This window comes from Thermobia domestica, chromosome 3, assembly GCF_964235325.1.
Source record: "Thermobia domestica chromosome 3, izTheDome1.hap1.1, whole genome shotgun sequence".
NCBI lineage: Eukaryota > Metazoa > Arthropoda > Insecta > Zygentoma > Lepismatidae > Thermobia > Thermobia domestica.
The window spans coordinates 189,944,572-189,959,409 of NC_137456.1; positions in this window are offsets into that span (position 1 = coordinate 189,944,572).

A 14,838-nucleotide genomic window follows, 5' to 3' on the forward strand; every position below is an offset into this window, starting at 1 on the left:
CTATGGGACTATGGTAGTGAATTGCGGAGTTTGAGCAGCACGCACGGATAAACCGTTTTAACCGTTTCTCCGTAAAAAAATAAAAAAACCGTATTCCTTTATTTTTTGTTTATTGTCCATACAAAATGTTTCGTTCCAATTCTTCATGTCATTTATACTTATCTGACATAATGTTACTAGCACTCTTGATTTTTCGTGATCAAATGTTTGGATGGGTCGCTGCTCCTCCCAAACGTTCTCTCCAGGAAAATACGAAACCCGTATCCACATTTTACGTCTGTAATATCTGTGGAGAATTTCATCCACTTGATTCTTCTTTGCCTTTCGGGCGTCAACTTTAAAAATTTTATGTGGGGGTTTTTGCAACCTAAAACTGTTTTTACTCAGAGCATAAAGAATCCGTATTCGTTTATTCTGTGCATATCATCCATACACAAAGTTTCGTTGGATTTCTTCATATCTTTACACACATCTGACATATGTTAATAGCGCTTTTGATTTTTCGTGATCAAAGATTCGGAGGGGTCCGTGCTCCATCGGACCGTTTTTCCAGAAAAATACGAAACCCGTGTCCTCATTTTACGTCTGCAATATCTGTGCACAATTTCATTCACTCTGTACACTTCTTCTTGCCTTTCGGATGTCAACTTTCAAAATTTTGGGTGGGGCTTTTTAGCTCTAAAACCATTTTTCCGCAGAACATAGAACCCGTATTCGTTTGTTTTTTGCGTATTGTCCATACACAAAGTTGTTAGATTTCTTCATGTGCTTTACACATATCTGGCATTTTTGATATTTCGTGATTAAAGCTTTGAAGGGGTCCAAGCCCCACCCAAATCTTTTTTTTTTTAGGAAAATACGAAACCCGTATTCCCTCATTTTATGTCTACCATATCTGTGCAGAATTTCATTTACTTTCGTTCACTTCATTTTGCCTTTCGGGCGTCAGTTTTCAAAATTTTTGGGGGAGCTTTCGCTTCCTAAAACGTTTTTCCGCAGAAAATAAAAAAAACGTATTCGTTTAAGTTTTGCGTATTGTCCATACACAAAATTTCGTTTCAACTCTTCATGTCCTTTACACGCATCTAACATACTGTTACTAGAACTTTTGATTTTTCGTGATCAAAGGTTTTCATGGGTCCGTGCACCACCCAACCCTTTCTCCCCGGAAGATGTGAAGCCCGTATTCTGTCATTATATGTCTACAGTATCTGTGCACAATTTCATTCACTTCGGTTCATTTCTTTTTGCCTTTCGGGCGTCAATTTTCAAAATTTTGGGTGGGAGATTTTGCCCCCTAAAACCGTTTTTCCGCAAAAAATAAAAACCCGTATACGTTAATTTTATGCATGTTGTCCATACACAAAGCTTCGTTGCAATTTTTCTTGTCCTTTAAACACATCTGACATACTGTTACTAGATTTTTATCACTTTGTGATCAAAGGTTTGGAGGGGTCCGTGCCCCACCCAGCCGTTTTTTCCAGGAAAATACGAAACCCGTATTTCCTTATTTTACGTCTGCAATATCTTTGTACAATATCATTCACTTCGGTTCAGTTGTTCTTCCTTTCGAGTTCAAATTTGAAAATTTTGGGATTTGCTTTTGTATTAAACCTTTACATTATGTAACTTTTTTCTTTTATATGAGATCCTTTTTTCGGGATGGAAGGAGAGAAATTCTTTAGTCTGGTATCTCTTTCTTGCCATTCATCTTGTTTGAACTGCTTAAGTAAGATCATTTTGTAACTTTTGATGTCATCCAACTCCGTCACGATAATAAAATTGTCATTCTTAACAATTTGTTTTATTCTCTTAGTTGCAGTTTGCCACACAGATACATTTGTTACAAAATTGAGGTTTGGCCCAACGTCTTTCGAATTTGCAACCAACCCAATCGCCGTGCTTTTTGGGTTGCCTGCTATTGCAGGAAAACGAGAATTGCAGGTGGTAATGCACTTTTGGAGTCGTGTATACAATAGACTCAAGAAATCGGTCACTAACAGTAAAGGAAAATTGGCACAATGTTTCTAGTTTAATAAACGTTTTGAATTACTCAAAATCCACGACAATGATTTGTTTGCTGTATAGCCTTTGAACTCATTTATTAGACAAGGTCTAAACCTTTGGATAGTTTACATCAAACTGACGAATTTAATCTCGTAGATACTATGATGTCTTCCTCGTATAACCTTTGCAGAGTCATTGCAGTGCACAAAAAATTCTTATTAAGAACTAGGATCTTTAACACAACATTGTCTATCAACATTTTCCTTAATTTAACTAATGTTTTCTAATGTTCAATTGTCCACGCAAAAGAATATCGACGGAGAACAATTCGCTAATATGTGCCAGTGATTCTTACATTCCGCTCACAAATTTCAGAAAATATCCGAATCATGTACACATTTTCATAACCCCTTATTTTTTTAGGAGGAGATATATTTTGAATTGCAGCAATTCTAAATGTTTCTATTTCAATGTTGTTACCATCTGCCACAAATCCTAAGTACTTTTTTATTTATTTATTTATTTATTTATTTATTTTTACAAAAACGCATCAATCGAGATGGTCACGCTTTTTTTCTAAGCCTTACGGGTACCAATCTTATCGTTTTCTTATGATCTTCGATTGTTTCGGATGCCGCCAGGACATCGTGAAAAATGGACATTACCCCTTGATCTCTCATACCCCAATAATTTTCCTTATCGCTCTCGCTAATAAACAACTTTCAGCCTTTATCCCTACCGGTACCCATGTATATTAATAGCTTCCTTTTCCCCGAGAATTGTCTCTATCGCTCTCGCTAACAAACAACTTCCAGCCTTCATTCCTCCCGGTACACATGTATATTGACAGCTTCCTTTTGGAATTACTATTGTTATCTACTGATACTCTTTATGAACGTATATCTGATTATATGTTTTTTCCAGTCCATAGAGCTAAATACTTCTTTATCTGCAAGACTGTTTAAACACACTTCTATATTAGGTGATGAGTAATCTATAATAAAATTGTTGGCTTTACAGAGAATTTCTACAATTATATAGGTGTTATTCTTGTTTTTAACCCAAAAGACAGCTACTTCTTGCCACCAAAATACTCTGGGATATTAATTCTTCTTTACAGCTATAAATTTTTCCTTATTCTTTGGTATCGGAAATGGATTTTCCTTGAAAAGTTTAAACTATTTTAACTACAATTTTCTGTCGAAGTGTTTTATACGTCCAATCTCGTTAGAAATGACATCTAGGAATTCCGTCTGAATACCGTTCATGAAATTCTGAACGTCACGATTTAGAAATTTATCAATATTATCCAAATTATTCCCAGGATGTTTTCGTTCAATATGTTTCGAATCCTTATTTCCGACTTCATAATCTTAGGAGAAAAGCTTACAGTTTTTCTCCATTAATTCTTAAAATTTATAAGAATGTTCGATATTCAAATCTGAGGCTCACATTCACTTTCTTTTTCTGAATATTCACAACTTTCGGAAAAGCGTATCTTGGTTCTTCCTTAAGTGACTTTTCTGACTGAGAAGTATTCTCGCTTTTCAAATCACCACAGTTCCTCTGAGGTTTCAATAGACTCAGACGAACTCACTCAATTCTATTTCCTTCTCTTAATTTTCTTCTTAGGCACAACTAAAGAAATGCCTTCTGGATAGCGATCCTTCAATCTTTCTTCGCCAAAATCATTAGTTTCACTTTTCTGCTTACAATTAGATCCTTTATCACAGACGTATCCCATTTCAACAACCTAACTGACTCTTCCGAATTTATCCAATAACCATCTGAAACAGATGACACCTTGGCCTCTGAACCTCCAGTAGCTGACAGATAAAATAATTAACCGTTGAGAGAAGGAACAATTCCATTATCCTCTACTTGTACTGAAGAACTCACCGACCTGGAAGAAAACTCAATTGTGTTGGATATTTCTCGAAGGTGACACAACTGATCTTCAGAAGGAGCCTTAATTTTCAATAGCTGTTTCTCGATATTACACAGTCCGATGTTACAATTCATGCCGCATTCACTCTGAGTCGCTGGTGTCGAAACCGTAGACAATACCGGAGACAGTCCAGCTTTACTACCTGAATCAAAACACAAATTGTTGTTCGTTTGCCCAGACCGAGATCAATATCTAAAATCGAATTAAACTTTTAATTTTGATTTAGCTGGCAATAAATCATTCATATTGAAATAAAAAACAATTCTTTTTCTATGATTGCGCAATATCAGTTTATTTTTGGAAAAGTCACCAGAAACGAAGTCGTATGCAGGAACGGAGTGCCCAATAAACAATCGCAGGGAAGTTTCGAAACTCTTGTGAATCTAACCTGCTCAAAAAAACCGGACAAATTTAAAGCCATAATTTCTTTACCACTTAAGTATTGAGTTACTAAATGAGCCCAATTCTTCTCAGGAACAGTTCATATCTCTTGAGCAAACTCTGTTCCCAAATTAAATATAAGAACCACTACTGTTTACACAAATTCGAACTTTGTATTATTAATTATTGCATTAATAAAAGAAGCAATAGTTTCATTAGATTGAGATTGAATAAACTGATTACAACTGATTAACTCGATTCCTTAAACGACGATCAGGTTCCACCAACGATCTCCGTTCGGACGCAAAATCCCTACACAGTTTTTATTTCCAAAATTTGTTTTATTCTGTGAAGGAAACTGATATTTATTAATCACTGCTACCGATGAACCGGACCTAGCATTAACCTTTTTCTTATAATCAATTGTTCTCGAAATTGCTTAGAATAATCCTTAGACCTGGAGTCATTCTGACAGAGATTGAGACAGACACATTTGCAGCATTTTGTACTCAAATGAGGACATCCCACAAAACATTCAATAAATACAATTTTATCAATAACAATTGGATACTATACACATTTTAGAGCAATTTTTGACATTTTTAGTTCTCCCATTCCTCATCCCCTGCCGATGGGGATGTATTTCGATTTAAACGCCATTGGGAACGTCACTATGCCTTTCAACGACCCATAAAACTACGGATAACACACTAAGATTACTCGTTTTATATTATGCTTATATGTCACTTCTGTCAACTTCCATAGCTTGAGGTGTCTCACCAGGGGCGGATCCAGGACCGATTTCTGGGGGGGGGCGGTGGGCTGTCATACTGCTACTTTTAAGGGCTCCAAACTTTGGGATGAGTTATATATATATATATAAAATAAGAAAGTTTCCTCTTCTGGGGGCGATCGCCCCGATAGCCCCCCCCCCTGGATCCGCCCCAGACTTTAAGTATGCAACCATAAAATGGGGTAACACATGCTTAATTCTACCTCTAGTATCATGACTGCATAAGTAATTTCCTAGGATATTACTTTTTTAATAAATTAATATATTTCATTCTTAAATTTTTCAAATTTTGGCACTCGAAAATCATCAATCTGATTCGTGACTTTCTTCAAAGTTATAGGACGTATTTAATGAATACTGATATTTGGAAAATAAGTTAGTGAAATTAGTTAATTCTTTGCCTTTAATTCTTCTTTAAGGGCATTCTTTAAGGAGTTGATTATTGTGGAAACATGTCAATATCGTGAAAGTATTACTCGTAATTAACTGGCAACTATGAGTCTTGGTAAATATCCTGTGTAATCTTGAGCGCATCAAATGAGCAAGCTTGAACTTGTTTGAAGAGAGATGAATCTCTAATCTGTCTTCGATCGTCTAGAGGATAATAAACCAAATATACAAATTTTACATTGGTAAACACGTAGGTGATTAGTTGAATTAAGAGAGAATACGCTTTATTGATATTTTTAACATAAGGTCTTAATAAACGACAAAAATATGTAATTCTACTTAACATATTATTAGCATTATTTCTTCGAGTGACAATAATTACGGCTGACTAGTGATTGAACGTAATTGAAAAGCATTTTGAATTCTAGAATTAGATCTGCGGAGTTATGAAACATCAATAGTAAGAAATATTCAAACACGCAACAGTAGTTAGATATGGTTACTACGAGCACACTTTCTCCTTCCACCCCCTAACTAACAAAACATTATGAACCCGCCACTAACCATTACACTTTAACGCAGAAGGAACCAACTAATTATACAAAGTTACACGGTGCAAAGTATTCCCAAAACTACAATGTTATAAGTGAGATTGAATATGCTTTTATGACATTTAAAATCATAAAAACTTATATCTAAAACTTACATCTAAAACTACAACTAAATTATTCTACGCATTTACAAATATAATCATATCCATAATTTTCACATCTACTACATCTTCCAAAGCTACAGAAGTCACTTGTACATTCTTTTTTAGTTCGCGTTGCAATTGATTTACATGTTGTGCAATAATATCGAAAATAGTCTAATTTTATTATGTTTTGTTTAGGCATTTATTATATAAATGAATTGTTTATATATATTTCATTTTTCTTCTAACTTATAATGTCCCCATGGTAGGGTATTGATCCCATCCTTTAAAACACATCTCTTATCATCGACACAACTTAAAGCTAACTTATTTACTTCTATACTGTACAAATCGTGCTTATAACTTTTAATCAAATTCATCTTCTTATAATATTCTCTTTGGCTAATCAAACAGTCTTTATATTCGTTAAATGTGAGTTCTTTATACACGACACTCTTCTTAACACCTTTAGCTTTCTTACAACACTTTTCTTTATCGAACTTACCTTTAAAGTCTTTATCTGTTAAATCTATTTGAGGTGCTTTTATACTGTACATCTTACTTCTTAAACCCACAAATTCTTCTATGATTGTACCTTTAATTTCATCCTTCATCTTACCAAGTATTTTCTTATTGATTTGAGGTATCCTATATTTGTTATCTTTAGGATAATCACTCGTATCGAAGTAATCAATGTAATTTTTCATGTCTTTGTACACATCTTCTGTTTGAATATGGTATATATAACTATCGGTATCTGTGTAACATACTTCTATTTTGTCTTGATATTTTGGTTTCATCACATTATAATGGAAATCGTACATTAAATATTTTGACAAATCTAGAATTGACATACCAACATAAATCGGTTTGTTAAATTGCACTTTGACCTTGTTCATGTGAACTGCTACTAAATTTTCCGTAAAAACTGTAGTACTCTTATAATTTGGTTTTGCTACAAGTTTCTCGTATTTTTTCTCATCACTTACAAGTTTGATATTAACTCTCTTTCTAATATTTTCCATAGTCTTCCCAAATACTGAATTATTCATGAGCTTATAGAAGTCGTTTTCAAAATCATTTATTGCTTTTGTTCTCAACTGTGTGTTTAAATCAATATATTTATTTAACCAATCTGATTGTTCGAACTCTATTACTCGATGTATCTTGTTAAGTTTTAATCCAAGTGAAAGACACTATTTTAGGTTTCGATAGTGAATTACATATTTTTCTTTGTTATATAGGGTTGTTAATAGCTTCGATTGTTTTGAACCAGACGGACATATATTTTGAGGAGCTAATGGGTAGTCTTTGTGATAGTCATGCAATTCTTTAGGATATTCAAGATCAACTTCTAATATATAACCAGTATCAGAATCATCAGGTTTATTTGTGAAATCTATTTCTTCAATCTCATCTTCAGTTAACCATCTAAATCCCTTATACGGCAGATATTGACTCATTGCCCACCCATACAAGTTATTGGCATCTAGATACATTAAGTAAGAATCTTCTATATTCTTATCGTAATCTTCCATATACTTATTGTTTGCTTTCACATATCTTTTTGAACATTGACTAATCCCACCTCTTATACCTTTCTCTACCATTAATACCGTATCATAATCCCACAACAATTCTAATTTTATATTTGTCATCTTTAACATTGCATCCCAAGCTAAACCTGGTGCTGTCATATACCAAGCTCGATCAAGATCATAAGCTTTAAGACATGTTTCTCTAAAGTTCTCAAACACATCTGCTAACAATAATACATCTGTTTTCAAATATAAATCATGGTATTGTCCGACATTCTTAATGCCAAATGTTTCCCATACTTTCTTTGCATGTTCATAATCTTCATCACTTATATGTGTGCTCATAAGCTTGTTGAAGAATGCTTCCTTTAGCGGTAATTTTCTTTCTCTAAACCTATTCCAATTGTTAACATAATCATATGGGTAAACACCTTTTCTTATTACAAGTTGAAACTGTTCTTGATTAGGATAAAAGTGTTGAGTATGTATCATTTGTTCGCGTTTCAAGTTCGATGACAATTTGCCTAAACTAGAAGCCATAAATCTAACTGAATCTACAAATTTCAATTTAATAGTTCCAACCTTTTTACTGAATGATATGTATCTTTCCTCGTTATTGGGTATTAGATCTATTTCTTCTTTATTACATCCAAGTTCTTTTATAAACAAGTAAGAGTCATATCCTGTCAAGTTATGTATGATCACTGGTACAAACTTTGGTACTTTGACTTTTAAATTGCAGTTATTACATAGAGGTGCTACAAATTTTCCTGTTATATGATCGTGATGCTTAACTTTATGATTTTCTTTAGTATACTCCTGCTTACAGTAATAACAACATTTAGATTCATTGAACTCTTTTATCTGACTTTTTGTTAATGGTAATTCGTTATTTTGTTTGTATATGTTCGATATGTGTTTGGCTTCTTTTGTTAACAGTCTTATAAATTTATTAGCAGCGTTCTTACCTCTATACAAAACAGGACTGGATTTACTCCCATCGCTCTTTACTACATAATAACAAAATCCAGATGGTTTATGTTGTTGATATTTTTTCGTATATGGCTCGTTATCTGGATAACATTCTTTACAACCCATAACTTTATGTAACAAACATTCAAAATCAGCATAAATCACAAATGGCATTTTCATTGTGTATTGGTAGTTTTTAAATTCAACACATTTACCTTCTTCAGGCATTAATATTTTTACTGGCTCATTTAACGAACAATCTTGCTCATGTTTATTTAAAGCGCCTTGTGAGTAAAAGTATAGCAAACATCTATCACATAAATATTTTCGAGCTTTCTTTTTTGTTATTTGAGTACTAACTAATCTACTTAGGTCTTTAATCCAACAACAATGTGTTTTAACTTGGTCTTCATTTTGTTCTTTTATATATAATATGATTTTCTTTCTTGTTTTGTGTATGATATAGTATAAAAATTGAATAGTCTTTATCATATGCATAGACATTTATAGAAATATTAAGTAATTTTTCAGCTTTTGAGATAGCACTTAGTTTTACAGGATAATTGATGCCTTTTAATTTTTTTCCAAGTCTATAACAACATGCTTATACTTCGGTGGTCGTTGTGGATTTTTTTCAACAGGATGTAATGCAGAAGCGATTGAATACAAGAAACATTTTTCATCTTCGTTCTTTACATTTATGACTGCTTGTTTATTTTTAATTTTATCAGGTAATTCTATGTATGTTGATCCTCTATATGGTGTATATTTGTCGATTGCTAGTTGTAAAAAGTTAATGTTTATAAGATCCCAACCAGAACCTCTAGCTTGGAACTCATCCATTCTTGTTCTTAATCTTTGTTTCATCTTAGTTATTTCTTCCTTTAGATTACTTGATCGGTATATTTCCTGGTTTCCAGTGTTAAAATAGAAGTTTTGAGTTTCTTCACCTTTTTTATATGTATCCTCGTCGCCATAAGTGCCTTTACATCGCAGTGACGGGTATGTGACCGCGCAGTACTCCAAGGAAGGGATGGTTGTATAAGAATTTGTGATTAATTTTGAAGAGTTTTTATTTTGACTATGGAATTTACATAGGTGAAGGGAGTAAAGACACAGATTTGAAGCATCAGTTCACTGCTATTGAAGCATCAGTGCACGAAAAGATTCGTATTCTCAGTTTTTCTATTTATTGTTTTATATGTTAAGTTAAACACCACAATATGTATCACTGATATCGCAGATCGTATTATTTTTTAAAATCGTGTTTGTAACCTATTGTCAAAACATTCACCTCCAGACATGATGTAGAGAGAAGAGAAAGAGATACGACATCTGTAATGTATGTATATGTGATTCACTAAGTAACTGTAGAAATTAGTTAAAGGACAGATAAGAGAGCGAAAAGGAGCTCTAGAAGTCTGAACTTTTTAGAAACGTCCTAGATAGGTGAAAATATAGTTAAAAATTGCCAAAGGTATCATGTAAATTACCTCTCTTTTCTTATATTCTAGTATACTTTTCCTTTCACATCCAAACATCTGTATTCAGAATTACGAGATAAAGGTGGAGAGAGAAACATTCCCATTTCAAGAATTATATCAGGAAAAAAATCTTTTGACTTAGACTAGATTCGAACTCGTAACCCTTGCATCCATGGCTCAGCGCTCTACCGATTGAGCTAACAACTACTGTTGGAAAAGCCAGATTTCTACAACTACCGGTTGCTGAATGGTGTGTATTAACCAAGTTTGCCGAGATAATTGCTTCATATAGCTATAATAATAATAATAATAATAATAATAATAGTAATAATATAATAATAATAATAATAATAATAATAATAATAATAATAATAATAATAATAATAATAATAATAATAATAATAATAATAAAGCAGAAGAAGAACAGAATCTAAAAAGTCACATATGTTAAAAGTTTGACGTGCAGAGTAAGTCCTAATATGAGATTTTATTAATTATATATAATAAATGTAAGCGTGGTTTATTCGTGTGTGCTACTCAAACTGCGCAACTCACTACCTAGTCCCATAAGGGTTGTACGCTTATGGTACAGTAGCCTTGCGTCCTCCAACCGTGAAGAATGTTTCTGTTTGAACCTATGCGTGCCCAAAGAGGAAGGAGATTGAAAGAAAGAAAAGTGGTTTAGAAGCGTGTCTTTCAGCTACTACTCTATACAAGACGTGCATCTACGACTTAACGGGGAACCCGAACCACACGACTCCTGACGGGAATCGAAACCCATATCACCTCTAGTTCTATCATGGGAGACACAGGAACATGTAAAAATAATCGAAAATTTCTTCTATCTTTCTCATAAAGAAAACAAAGTTGATACCAGATATAAATAACGAAAAAACATATGAATTTAAATGTAAAATTTGAGTCCAAATTACCCACTTATAAACAACTGCTGAATTTTAGAAAATAAAGACATGTAAATTGAAGTTATGTGATTAACTTGGAGCTTCAAAAACCAACACCCAGAAACCGCCGTGTAAAGTCTAACTGATGCAAATTTTTTTATTGCATAACTTGCTTTCGTCTAGGCGGGGAGTCCGCCCCCAGACGCTTGCATTTGCTCTTTCTCCGACCTCTCACTTCTCATATCCCTAAGACCTCTGATCTTAAGTGGTTTCGAGATATGGCTATCTTATTGTAACAATTTCAACTCCCAACTTTGACTTCCTGCTGTTTTTCTTCTAACCGTAATATATATACTCTTAAGGGATTTTGGAATATGGCCAATCTATTTTACCAATTACAATTTAAACCTTTTTTTCTAAGGAAAAATGAAAAAACGCAGAAACATGTCTTTAATTGTTTTACTTGCAAAACCTAAACACCAATTTTCATTCCCGGCGGGAGCTCATGTATTTCGAATTCCACGTTAATCAGTAGGTTAACGTTTCATATAGCTTCGCTACTGAATGGGACGTTAAACTCAAAATCAACTCAACCAATTTTCATGTCAATAACCTTAACGATTTTCGAGTTATGACCATCCAATTATAACAATTGTAACTTTACCCTATTTTCTTCCTTTCTAGGGCAAATATCATAAAAACGCTTACATACATATCTAATTATTTTAAATGAGAAGTCCATATACCAAATTTCATGTCGTTAACACTCAAAGATTCCAAGGTATGGGCATTTTAAGATAATTGCCACTCCTCTTTCTCTCTTTTCCCTTCAATATAGCAATATAGCAAAGAACTCATATACTGTGTTAAAATATGTAGATATTCATTCATTTGGTAAATTTCATAAAACTAAGGGCACAAGCTTAGCGTACGTGCGTTTGGCGTGGGAGACCCAGGTTCGATTCCCGGTGGGAGCTCATGTGATTCGGATTCCACGTTAACCAGTAGGTCTACATATCATATAGCCTCGCTGCTGAACGGGATGTTAAACTCAAAATCAGCTCAGCTCTGCTAAGGGCATAAGCAGCGTGGACCTACGGCTTTTTGGGTCCAACCACAGATGACAAAATTACACTCCTATTGCTTTACAATTGCTGTAAATCTCCCTGCTTTGGAAATGAACGGAACTTGACATTCGCTTCACCAACTTTTCTATTTCGTGTGTTCATTTTAAAGCCGTACACAGCGCATGAGGGCATTGCTAAAGTTTTCAAAGTCAATGTAAGAAATACAGATGAGTTCTATTTACACAATGTGTACAGTAGAAAATATTCAATAATATTCCACATAGAAAATATCATACACAACAGTGTGTAAGAAATTCATCAAATGTTTAAAAATCAAAGAAAACGTACTTCAACACAAATGCAATTAAAACCTGACTCTGAGAGCGCAATAATGTTATCTTGTTCGAAGGGTCAGTGATTTTGTGCCGAACAGGCTGAGCGTGGGCTTACCCTGCCTTATGTTTCGCAACATTGCTCTTGGTCAGGTGGTTTATTGCTTGTGCCTTTAGGTATTTGCCCTAAAGCTATACAGCGAGTTGTGTGCGTTCTTCCTTCCCTGCCCCTCCTGGCGAAAATATTATTTGCTTTTCATGCATTAGGATAAGGGGCAAGACAGCTTGCGACCTTGGAAGGGAGCTTCAAGCAACCTTGGGAAGGGAGTAACATATAAAATGATCGAAAACGACAACCGGTGTTCATGTAGAGTTCATAGTTTCGAGGTCGCTGAGATGGTTAGGCGTAAAGCTATCAGCTATTTTCTGTTAGTGATTTCTTCATATAACCAAGTTAACGAATCAGTGATAGAACGTTCACCTCTGGTGCTTGGGGTCACGGGTTCGATCCCAGTCCCCGCCAAGTGAACTTTGTGATGGATAAACACCGTGTGCATGGGTTTTCTCGGAGTTCTCCCGTTTCCTCCCACTTTCTTCATTCCACCATTTCATTCATTATTCATCATCACCGTCTCCTTTAGCCTAACCGGCATAACCGCGGGACGTAAAACTCAAAGATTTCATTTCATTTCATTTTCAAGTTAACGAACCTTGACTTACCTGCGTACAGTGATTGGTTAGTGTGTCCTCGATGGCTATTTTTACTTTTTCCATGATCATCCCATACCATACAGTATTTTTTATGTTTTGAAAAAGCTTGATTCTATCAATTCGTTAAACAACAATGTTTCTTTTTTTTCTAATCATGTTTCTTAGTATTATCCTCTTCATTCTAACTAATTTAAATATTTTCAATAATTCAGAATTTAGACTAAAAAATGTTACAATGATCAAGAATTGTATAAGAAGAGGACTCTTCATTTCTAATCATTGTCATAACCGGAAGGGAAAGCTTTAAAAAAAATTGAAATAACTTAACAGACGTAGAAAATCGACGGAAATAATAAACATCAACTATTAGTTGACTCTTAGAAGTATAGTATATAGTTCTCAACCCAAGTAGAAGATGCACTCTTTGCTTCATGAAAATAATAAACATTTTCCAAAAATAATTACAGAAAAGTAATTTCATGACATTTACTGAGCGAACGTAGGTTACTGGTTAGCGTTGACCTTTGTAATTGGGAGTCTCCAGGTTCAAATTTCGATACGAGGCATCCTGACTAGTGATTTTGCAGTACCACTGGGCGAATACCGGGATACTTTTAATACATAAGCTTTGGGAAATTTTCTTGAAAACTTCGTTCTTATGTTGTTAATGTTTCAGTGTGAAATGGCATTTTGCTGCATGGAAATTATTTTTAGTAAACAAAATATAGTAGATGAATGGTTAGTATAAGGGACTCCTACTTGTTTTCTTTAGGTTCAAATCCCGACTGTTCTTATTGATTTTTTCTTTTAGTTACGCTCATATGTTGCGCTCCAGAAGTTCAATTTTGAATTAAATGTAGTCGCAGCTAGTTTAAACTGAAATTATTTTCAAAACTTTTTGCTGTTATATGTTTTTGTTTTACTTGCGATGTTTCAACTTTGATATTAGATCTTAGACCTTAATGTAACTCATTTTCCTACGTCATATGATGAATGTTTTCACAACAACGATAGTCGGGCGGTAATACAGAATTCCATTGTTACTGCAGGGCCGGATCTTGAATCCTGCGAACTACGCGTTCGCAGGAGGCGCCAGGTGAACAGGGCACCAAATTAGAAAAATGAATTTTGTTTTAAATGTAAATATTCATTTTAAAAATGTTATGATGAAAAATTTTCCTCATATAGCTTCGAATAAATATTGTACAGACTGAGATACAGATAAAATACATCAAAAGGACAATAAAGTCGAATCTTCGCTTGGTTGGCTGTAAAACACCCCTTTACAAATGAAATGGACTCGCACATCAATTTCTTGCTGTATTGTACTGTGGAGTTACAACCACAGTTATTTGCTCAATTATCAGTTCTTTACTGAAAGAATGTGGGGATAGCACTTTGCATGGCAAGAGAGAAAGTACGTGGGGATCTGAGCAGTACAGCGCTGAAGTAATTAATTGGGGATGAATGAAATGAAATGCATGTTTTCTAATAGAAGAAATCACAGAGACACAAAGGTTAGGAAAGGAAAGGGTTTTACTGTACCTCAGCCATTTCGATATGATGAGCCTCTTCAAATATCGGGTGAAGCCTTATCCTCCAATTCGTTGAGTGTTTCC